The following is a 10472-nucleotide window of genomic DNA, read 5'->3' as shown; positions in this document are numbered from 1 at the left end:
CTGTGTTTATCTCTTTCTCTCTATTTTCTTACCCTCTCCCCCGCCCCCGCACCTCCCCACTTCATGATCATTTTATTTATTATAGAGGTCATGTACAAGGTCTGAGTGTTTGTGGCAATTTTCTACCGAGGACAGATAAGGGAAAGCAGAACCCACGCAGTCCCATTTTGGCATAAGACAGCTCATTTTGGTGGATTATTTATGGAAATCAATGCGAACAATCATGTCTAATTGGAGCTATGAATAGGCTAAAGGGATTAGGACATGATACTAACAATGCTATTATGGAGATAGAAAGATATGGAAAGTGAAAAGAATTGCTAAAGATATGTTTTGTTTTAACGCAAAAAGAAGAGTTTACCAGAAACACAGACTAAGAAAGGTATGGAGAGTGGACAGAATTGCTAGAGAAATGTTTTTCTTTTTGCGTAAAAAAAAAGAGAAGAAAGTAAACTAGAAGCACAGACTACCACATGGATTGAGAATATGACTCAAACACACTCGATGCATCGGAGAACTGACTGTTTACTGTGCTTCTTACGGCATATTCGGACCCAAAAGATCCACGTCCGTCCGCTTCCTTCCGTCTCATGGACAGACCACATACGTTTCCCCCCCCCCCTTTTTAATCTCACCTACAAGTGTTCAGACGGAAGTACGGTGGCGTCGGTAGCATAGTGGTTAAGCTACCGGACTCCTAATCGTGAGATTGAGTGTTCGGGGGTTTTGAGCCTCAGCTCGGTTCGACGTTGTGTCCTTGGGTAAGACACTTTACACTAATTTCCCAATTGGCTCGCTCCTTTCGGAGACGGATGTTAAACTAGGAGGTACCGCCCCTTAAATAATCTAAGAGTGTTGATAGGGGCGTTAAACCCATACCATTTCACCATTTTTTTTCCAGACCGAAGTCCGCGGCCTACCGTTTAAAGGAGTTGGGTGGGTGGTTGGCGGGTGCTCTGGTGTAGTTTGCTCCTTCTTTCCTCTTAAGCATCTATCGTCCTTATCTCTCCTCCTTCTTTTTTTACGTTTGTTATTACTCTCTTGTAACACCTCTAATCTTCGGCACTTATATGACCTTATTGTATTGCAAGTGCCGTAAGACTCTTTACTAAACTAAACTAAAGGAGTTGGCGGGAATCCGTCTAGTTGGGTTTTCGGCAGACATTACATTTCTTCCGTCATGTACCTTGTAGAAGGGCAATTTCAGCCTGGCTATTTTTTTTTCCGAATACATTTATTGTTGTTGTTGTTGCTGCATTGGGCGCGTAGGTGGTTGGCGGGTGCTCTGGTGTGGTTTGCTTCTTCTTTCCTATCAAACATTTATCGTCCTTATCTCCCCTTCTTCTTTTAAAAAAATGTTTGTTACTCTCTTGTAACACCTCTAATTTTCTGACACTTATATGACCTTATGCAGTTGCGAGCGCCGTAAAACTTCTACTAATACTAAACGGGGACGCTGGCTAGTACTTATCTCAACGCAACTCAACGTAGAAACAACGTAGGTCCAGTAGTGTACCACATGTGGGATGTAATTGTCGGTGGAGGCTTGCAACTCTACTCGAAAGCCGTCGTTGGCCGATAAAGTACTGCTGGAATATAACATTTCGCCAATTATTTTTATTCCCTTTTATTTCGAATTGTAAAAGACCGCTTATTAGGAAGAAAAATTCGGAATTGAAACAGGACACGACGTTCTAAATCTAAGACTTATCGGTAGAGGGTGATATAGAACATACACACACACACACACACACACACACACACACACACACACACACACACACACACACACACACACACACACACACACACACACACACACACACACTCACTGACTCACTGACTCACTCACTCACTCACTCACTCACTCACTCACTCACTCACTCACTCACTCACTCACTCACACACCGACACACGCAGATACACACGCACACAGACACACACAAACATACGCGTGTGCGCGTGCGCGCATGCATATATACAAACTCACACACACGCGCGCACGCGCACACCCCCCCACACACACGCACGCACGCACACACACGCACTACCTTGAATACCTCCAGACCACTGCGTTCAAGAACGCCCAGGACCACCTGACAAGTAGTCTAGTACCACACTGAGCAACCCTACGTCATTGCCTGTGATTATCTACAGCTCGTACTGACAGCCTGCTTTGTTTTCTCCTACAAGAAGCAAACATCAGTCTTTGGAAGATGTACTTCTGAACGGGAGGCGGCTAAATTGTCCTGGTAGTTGGTTTTGACAATAAACGAAAATAATAGTTACCGATTTTTTGTTTGTTTGTTGGGTTTTTTTAAATGTGTGTCGGGTACACTGACTCGTACTAATCTGTGACCGCATGATATTTATCGATTGTTTCCCTTGTTTTTTTCAGCTGGGTGTGATCTGGTCTCAGTGTCCGGGTCAGGTTACTTTCGAGCTGGGGTTTTTTTGGTGGTCTTTTTGTGTCAGAGGCGAAGTCTACTTGTCGAAAAAATCACTTCTTATTCTTCTGTGCATTTTAGATGGTTTGTTTTAAAAGTGTTCTTTTTGTCTTGGAGGCGAAAGCTACTCGTAAAAAAAAAAGCACTTCATATTGCTCTGTACATTCGAGATCGTTTTTTTAAAGTGTTTATTTTGTCTCGGAGGTGAAGTCAACTTGTCAAAAATCCACTTCATATTGTTCTTCTGTACATTCAAGGTGGGTAAAAAGAAAAAAAAAGCAAAAAAAAAGCGTTCCACTTGTCTTGAAGACGCAATTTACCTGTCGAAAAATCCCTTCATGTACAGCTCTTCTGTAAAGAGAAAACAATTTTCCTAAATTCCTCTGTCGGGCACTCTGATGGTTCTCTAGTGGGTCATTGTAACGTAACTGACGTGACATTAAAGTTTTTAGTTCGTGCTTTCTTTTCAAAGTGGTAATTCAAGCACAATTTTTATGGGCCCCTTTTCTGGCGCAAAATTAGCAAACAAGAACTGATTGTTAACATTTTCCTGACTAAGTAGAAGATTTTAAAAAAAATGTCTGTTCCTGTTGGCCTCTGACAGAACGGATGTAACTGCGACCATGCTGTATACATTCTTGACTTTTGTTAAGACAGATATTGGTTTAAAATGATGCTATAATGCATGCAAAAGGACTTCAGTGTATTTTGTGGGAGGACTTCCATAACAAGCGACCTCTATCTTCCTATTTAGTTATTTTCATGTACTACGTAAAAGGTTTCATGCCACCATTTCACTATAATTTCTATGGCTGTTTTTTCCTGCAGATTTCTAGTACAGTCGAACTTACTCTAACGGCGACCGGTATAAGATAGCCCCCAGTATATTACACCTAGCCGTGCAGTCTTGGCATTGAGAAGAATAGGACTGACGTGGTGCTAGCGTGTCGTACGAGGCGACTAAATGGTGAACCAGGTAGTGACTCCTGAAACAGAGTCATCCTGCCTCCAGGTCGGGGTTGAGTCATGAGGCTAACAACCTCTCTCGTAATAAGAACCTGTTACAGAAACACATACAAACAAAAAAACATTATCTCTGCTTGGCTGATCGTGGATCTTCTCCAAATGGAGAGTTTATAATGTAAGGCAGTGAAGGCCGAAAGGAAGCTGCTGGGCAGAATCCTCCACCATCATCCAAGTCCAAGTCTCTTCGGGTCGGCTCGTGGAACGTTAGGATCCTTTAGGAGGCTGGAAAAACTGCACAAGTTCTCCAAGAAATGCATTGATACCAACTACACGTACTGGGAATCAGCGAGACCCACTTGAACCAGTCTGGACAGAAGCGAATGAAAGAGGGGGAGCTTTTTATTTATTCAGGAAATGACAGTGATGGACCGCACAGAGAAGGAGTAGGGATGATCATATCAAAAACAGCTCAAAAGACATTCAGGGGCTGGGAAGCACATGGTCCAAGGATCATCATGGCCTCATTTGGAACTAAGAAAGAGCTCAAGGTAAGAGATGGCAGGAAGAAAGCCATTAACATGAACATCATACAAGTGTATGCTCCAACCAATGATGCAGAAGTGGAGAATAAAGATGACTTCTACAACCGCCTGCAGAACGTCATCGACAAACTTCCAGGTAAGAACATCAACATTGTCATGGGAGATCTAAATGCAAAGGTAGGTTCGGACAATAGTCACAATGAGGAAATCATGGGCAGACACGGATTAGGAGAGGTAAATGACAACGGAGAAAGGTTCCAAAATTTCTGTACATTCAACAACTTTATCGTTGGAGGTACAATCTTCCCACCTAAAAGGATTCGCAAGGCCACTTGGGTCTCCCCGGACGGAACAACGGAAAACGAGATTGACCACTTTTGCATCTCCCGAAAGTTTAGACGTTCACTGGAGGACGTCCGAGTCTTACGAGGAGCAGACGTCGCATCAGACCACCATTTGATCCTTGGAAAGGTGAAACTAAAACTGAGAAGATATGCACAAGTCACAGCTGGAAATCGTCTAAAGTATGAAGTGAGCCTTCTGAAAGACCCAGTAAAGAAGAATGAGATCAAGTTGGAACTGAAGAACAGATTTCAAGCGCTTCAAGATCTGGATGAATGTGAAGTCAACGAACACTGGGATAAGATAAGAGAGGCAGTAAATGCAACTTGCCAGAGCACCCTAGGACCCAAAGACAACACCAGGAATGAATGGATTTCACAGGACTCTCTAGACAAAGTCAAAAGAAGAAGAGAGCTGAAGGCCCAAGTCAACAACAGCCGTACCCGAACTGAGAATCTCGCTGCACGACAAGAGTACACCGAAGTAAACCGGGAGGTAAAGAATTCCATCCAGAAGAACGAGAATACCTACCTGAATGGCCTGGCCGAAAAGGCTGAGAAAGCAGCAACAGACGGGCACTTACGGATTGTATACACCAGACAACAAGAACTCTTTCAGGTAGGTTCAGCAAGCCCACTCTACCAGTGAAAAACAAAAAGGGAAAGACTATCTTCAACCCAGAGGGGCTACTTAACCGATGGAGAGAACACTTTGATCAACTATTGAACAGACCACCTCCAGAAAACCAACCAGAAATTCTTCCAGCCAGAAATGACCTCCCAATAGTCACGGAACCACCTTCAAGAGAGGAAATTGCAGCCGCTATAAAAACACTGAAGTCCCACAAGGCAGCTGGTCCCGACCATATACCACCGGAAGCCCGTAAGGCAGAGAAAGATAGGTTTGTGGAAATTCTCTATACTCTGTTTGAAAAGGTTTGGCAAAAGGAGGAAATACCATCAGACTGGAAGGAAGGACACCTAATCAAGCTGCCAAAGAAAGGAGATCTCAGCAATTGTAACAACTACAGAGGCATTATACCTCTGTCCATACCTGGGAAAGTCTTCAACAGGATACTCCTGGAGAGAATCAAGCTGACAACAGATGAGAAGCTTCGAGGAAACCAGGCAGGATTCCGCAAAAACCGATCATGTGTGGACCAGATCGCTACTCTGCGTATCATTGTTGAGCAATCGCTTGAATGGAACTCACCACTCGTGGTCAACTTCATTGACTATGAAAAGGCGTTTGACAGCGTGGACAGGGAAACTCTGAGGAAACTCATGCGGCATTTTGGAATACCTGAGAAAATCGTCAAGCTTGTGAAGGCCACCTATGATGGAACAAACTGCCAAGTCTTCCACGAAGGACAACTCTCAGAACCATTCCAGGTACAGACAGGAGTGCGACAAGGATGCTTGCTCTCTCTCACCTTTCCTCTTCATACGGGCAATTGACTGGGTCATGAAAGAAGCCACCAGAAGCAAACGTAATGGAATACAATGGATCCCTTGGCAGCAGCTGGGCGACTTTGACTTCGCCGATGACCTTGCGCTGCTCTTTCACACACATGCTCAGATGCAAGAAAAGACCAAGGAACTCAACAGCCTATCAAGGAGTGTTGGCCAACGTATACGTCCAGGCAAGTCAAAAGTAGTGAAGCTAGTAAAAGTTTCAAGCCCTGCTGTGACAGTGGAAGACACTCCCCTGGAAGAAGTGGACTCCTTTACCTACCTTGGAAGTGTCATCGATGGTAAAGGTGGAACCGAAGCAGACGTTAAAGCAAGAACCGTCAAGGCAAGGTCAGCCTTCAAGTAATTATCAAAAGTCTGGAAAGCAAGCAACATCTCACTGCGCACCAAAATTCGACACTTTAACTCCAACGTCAAGTCTGTGCTCCTCTACGGCTGCGAAACTTGGAAGACAACTAAGACAGTACTGAATAAAGTCCAGACTTTCATCAACAGATGTATGAGGAGTATTCTAAGAATTAAGTGGCAGGATAGAATAAGAAAGGAAGAGCTGTGGGAAAGGACAGGACAAAAGGATATAGAAGTAGAAATAGGACTAAGAAAGTGGCGATGGATGGGACACACCTTAAGAAAGCCCAGCGGAAACATCACAAGACAGTCACTGCAGTCATGGAACCCACAAGGAGCACGAGGCAGGGGTAGGCAACGGGAAACATGGAGGAGATGCGTGGAAAGGGACATGAGAGAAATGAAGCTCACTTGGAACGAGCTTGGAAGGATGGCTCAGGACAGAGATAAATGGAAGGAGCTTGTATGTGGCCTATACCCTGCCTGGGGTGAAAGGCATTGATGATGATATTACACCCCTTGAATCTTTTAAACATTATCATGACACTGTGTAAAACGTCCACAGGTCAAGACAACCACTTTTCTCCTCGACAATGACTGGACGTTTCAGACTGTTTCGATGGCTCGTGCGTTTAGTTGTAGCTGGATGAAGTAAGGAAAATTGGACGAAGTACCGCCCCTAATGGTTTCACATAATCTCGACGGAGCCGAGAACCGAACTTAAGATTTTATTACTTTATATTCGCCGTCTTACAACCCAACTAGGAAGTCCCAAGCAATTTGGTAAAGTTCAGAGGGAACCAAGTACAAAAGAGATAAAAAAAATAATGTTTTCCTGGTTTTGTGTGTGTAGAAGAGGATTTCCTTTCCTATCTGACAGGACAGGAAACAGGAAGTGGCGTGGCACTTTTTGAGATACCGTGCCGACATGTAAACACTTAGCACAAGAAAGTAATATGCTCCAAGTGAACAATATGATCTGCCCCTCGATCACCCCCCCCCCCCCATGCAGTTTGAATCCTTCCAATAACTAAAACATTCCCTCTCTTCTCGGAGGCTCGATGTCACTACTGACAGGCGAAGAATGGAAACCTGGAACGGTCATTTACCAGTAAACCGAGTGGAAATTTGTTCAGGGTTTTTTAAATAAAAGAATCCGTGCCATTTCGACATACCATTCTCCTGATTTTTTTCAAGATGGATGCCAGTCTGACCGCACATCATTTGATGTCACTACCTTCAGGAGAAAGACAGAAACCTGGAACGGTCTTTTTTCAGTATAAACCGAGTGGACATTTAGTCCATTTTTGTTTTTGTTTTACAAAAGAGTCTGTAACATTTCGGCATTCCATTCTGCTTATTTTTTATCAAGACTGGATGCCATGCCAGTCTGACCGCACATCATTCGATTTCCAAAGAACTGACTTATTTGTTCCTTTGCGATGACGTCGTGTGCTATTTTCGTCGCCCTTCCCGTTATTGCATCGCTCACGAGGAAACGACTAATGAAGAATAAATAATTTAGCTACTTTAAATTTAAAATGTTTCCGATGGGTCTGTGAGTCCCATATCTTGAAATAAAAACAATTATTAGAATTCTTGAGGAACTTAAACTACAAAAGAGTGTAAAAACGAACGATGAGTCGTGCAAAGTTCCATTTTAATAATTAAAATAGAAAAAAAGGAAGGAAACGAGGAAGAAACAACGAACACGACACATTTACAACTTGCCAAAATACAAGGACTGTTTTTAATATTGCATAATAGGTCAAAGTCTATTTCATTAATTCAGTTTGATCTGAGAGCTGGGGCTTGATGGAGCCCACTGGTGTGGTACAGTAGGTCGTGACTTAGTCTGCCATGCATGCGTGAGGTCATAGATTCGGAGGATGAAAAGACAAGGGTATGAATCTTTGTTCGTTTGATTTGATAACTGTACTATTTTTGCTTTCCTTAAATTACAACTCCGCTCCGCTCCGCCCACACCCCCCACCCCCTTTGCCACCCAAGAAAAGACGGGGAAACAAACAGACAAACAAAAAACAACAATAGATGCACTGGCAGGGTGCTGAATGCTCAGTCTTGGGCATGCGGTCCATTTTAATATATTGCATAACGAGAGGAACAACAAGAACATCAACATTAGCAATAACTATCTTTTTTGAGTGTTCATAACTTGGGATTGGTGGGAAAATGTTAAGAATCCGAAAGGCTAGACGCGTAAAAAAACAAATGATCGAATGACGAACAGATAAATGATTTATTCATCATATAGATCGGGGACTCTCCGTCTTTAGTAATGATTGAACTAGTTAAATGTTTATGTCGCCAAATCTGATGTAGCGCAAATGCCTTTCAGGTAATGAAGGCAATTTTTGGGTAAAATGAAAGAAAAACCCAGACAGCCTCTTGAACGCATTATACTTGCAAATTAAAGTAAATTATGTCTTCTAAAAAGGCGTGTGCCTGCCCTGTACAAAAACAGGTTTACCCTTTTGAACTTATAGGGAATTTAAATCCAGGTACACTTGAGTTGACATTTTGTCAGTGTTTGTTCTTTTTTTCATTTATTTCGAAAATATTCTTAGTGTTTATTGTTTCTAATAATCTCAACGATATCTGTAAAGAGGAGAGCGATGCTAACTAGTTAGCTTGTTGAGGAAAGTGGAAGACGAAAACTCGTCCTCTGCTTCGTAAATGTCCAACATAGTCTTTTTCGGGAGAGGGATCGGGGTTGGAAGGTGGAAAGGGGGAGGGAGTGGGGCGGCGAGTAGTTGTTGTTTATGTGTAGTGCAGTGCCCTGTATTTGACTTTTTGAGTTTGAGTAAAAAGAAGCACGTCAACAAAATAACGGTCATTTAGTGTTGTTGGGAACAACCAAGACAGATAAACAGAAACAACAGATGGAAATAAAAGAAGTAGGATCTACCCGTGCTGCCCTCCAGCCACCCACTTTTTTACTTTAAAAATGTCACATGGACAGACACTTCTTGGAAATCGGGAGGGGGGGGGGAGGGGTTGGGGGGGAAGAGTCTTCTTAAATGGTAGATGAGAATATGCCAAAATCTGTTTCCGACTGGAGTCAACCTCTGCCCGTCTACCTTTCAGTCCAAAGTGTAATCGCCAGATATGTTGCTCAAGGCCCTAAGGAAGCGGATGACGTCTTTTCGATTACACCCCCCCAAGAGTGCTCAGAGGCTACTGTAGACCTCCGCGAATGGAGATAATGTACCAGCGCCCCCCAACCCCCTCAACCTCACTTCTTCGTTATTTACGGTCGCAGATGTTCCCGGTAAATTCCTTGGGACACAGACAACCATACAATGTCTATTTTCTGACTGCCCACAGGCAAATGACCGAAGGATCTGTTTGCAAAGACTTCGGTTCCACATTAAGGCTTTAAAGCACTAAAGATTTCTTGTGTTTTTGTTGTGTTTGGCCTCTTCACAAAAAAGTCTCTGTCTGTCTGGTTGTCTGAATCTATTTCATCTCTCCCTCTATCTGTCTGTCTGTCCGTCCATCTGCTTGTCTCTGTCTCCTCCCGTCTTTGAAATGTGCAAAGCCCATGTTTTCGGAGAGATTTTCAGTAAATATGGAACTTACTGAAAAAAAAAGCTATTTCGGGAGTCTCAAATTTGACTTTTCGCATGAAGATACTTCGTTATGAAAGCCCGTCGCTCTTTTACTTGTTTTCTTTGTTTGAAAGCATCGAATAGAGACAAGAGAAGGATGGTCTTTTTTCTTTTTGATTTTTGATTTTTATGACTACCTTTGAGGAGGCTAGCAGGATTTGAAAGTAGGCTTACGCTGTATAAAATATAATCAGGAAAGGAAAAATTTCTTTTCACATTGATTTCTTTTCTTTAAAAATTTAACTCAAATTAGTATACAGAAACATACGGATACCCATTTTCTGTTGTCCTTCCGTCCTGCTCGGGGGAGGTTAAGGGTACGGAAAAAGTAGGTTGGGGGATGACGCACCTTCTTTTGAGATCCCTTTTTTTCTTGTGAGTTAGGACGTTTGATGAAAAAGAAAAACAGCTGAAATTGTCTAAGGCGGCGGCGGCAGCTACCCAATGTCAATGAGAAAAGTGGCTGTCTTAGACAGGTGGCTGTTGGAGCTTGTCGACTGTAGTTAAATGGTCGAATTAGCATGCACATGACAATCGTACCGTTTTGTTCCTATAGGGGCGATGGAAGGCACCCCCCCCCCTCACACACACACTCTCTCTCTCTCTCTCTCTCTCTCTCTCTCTCTCTCTCTCTCTCTCTCTCTCTCTCTCTCTCTCTCTCTCTCTTCCCATGCCTTATTGCAAGGATAGCTGCCCTTGGATGTCGGGAATGTACCTTACAAC

At 43.2% G+C, this 10472-nt stretch overlaps 1 protein-coding gene across 1 annotated transcript in view; it reads left to right on the top strand.

The window, feature by feature from the left end:
- Positions 1–10472, top strand: part of LOC101859070 (focadhesin) — a gene marked incomplete at its 3' end in the record, with an annotated part of 174885 nt that overhangs the window by 164231 nt on the left and 182 nt on the right.

This window comes from Aplysia californica, unplaced genomic scaffold (genome assembly GCF_000002075.1).
Source record: "Aplysia californica isolate F4 #8 unplaced genomic scaffold, AplCal3.0 scaffold00020, whole genome shotgun sequence".
Lineage (NCBI taxonomy): Eukaryota > Metazoa > Mollusca > Gastropoda > Aplysiida > Aplysiidae > Aplysia > Aplysia californica.
The sequence above is the reverse complement of the archived record's forward strand: the minus strand, read 5'-3'. Positions and strand labels throughout refer to the sequence as shown.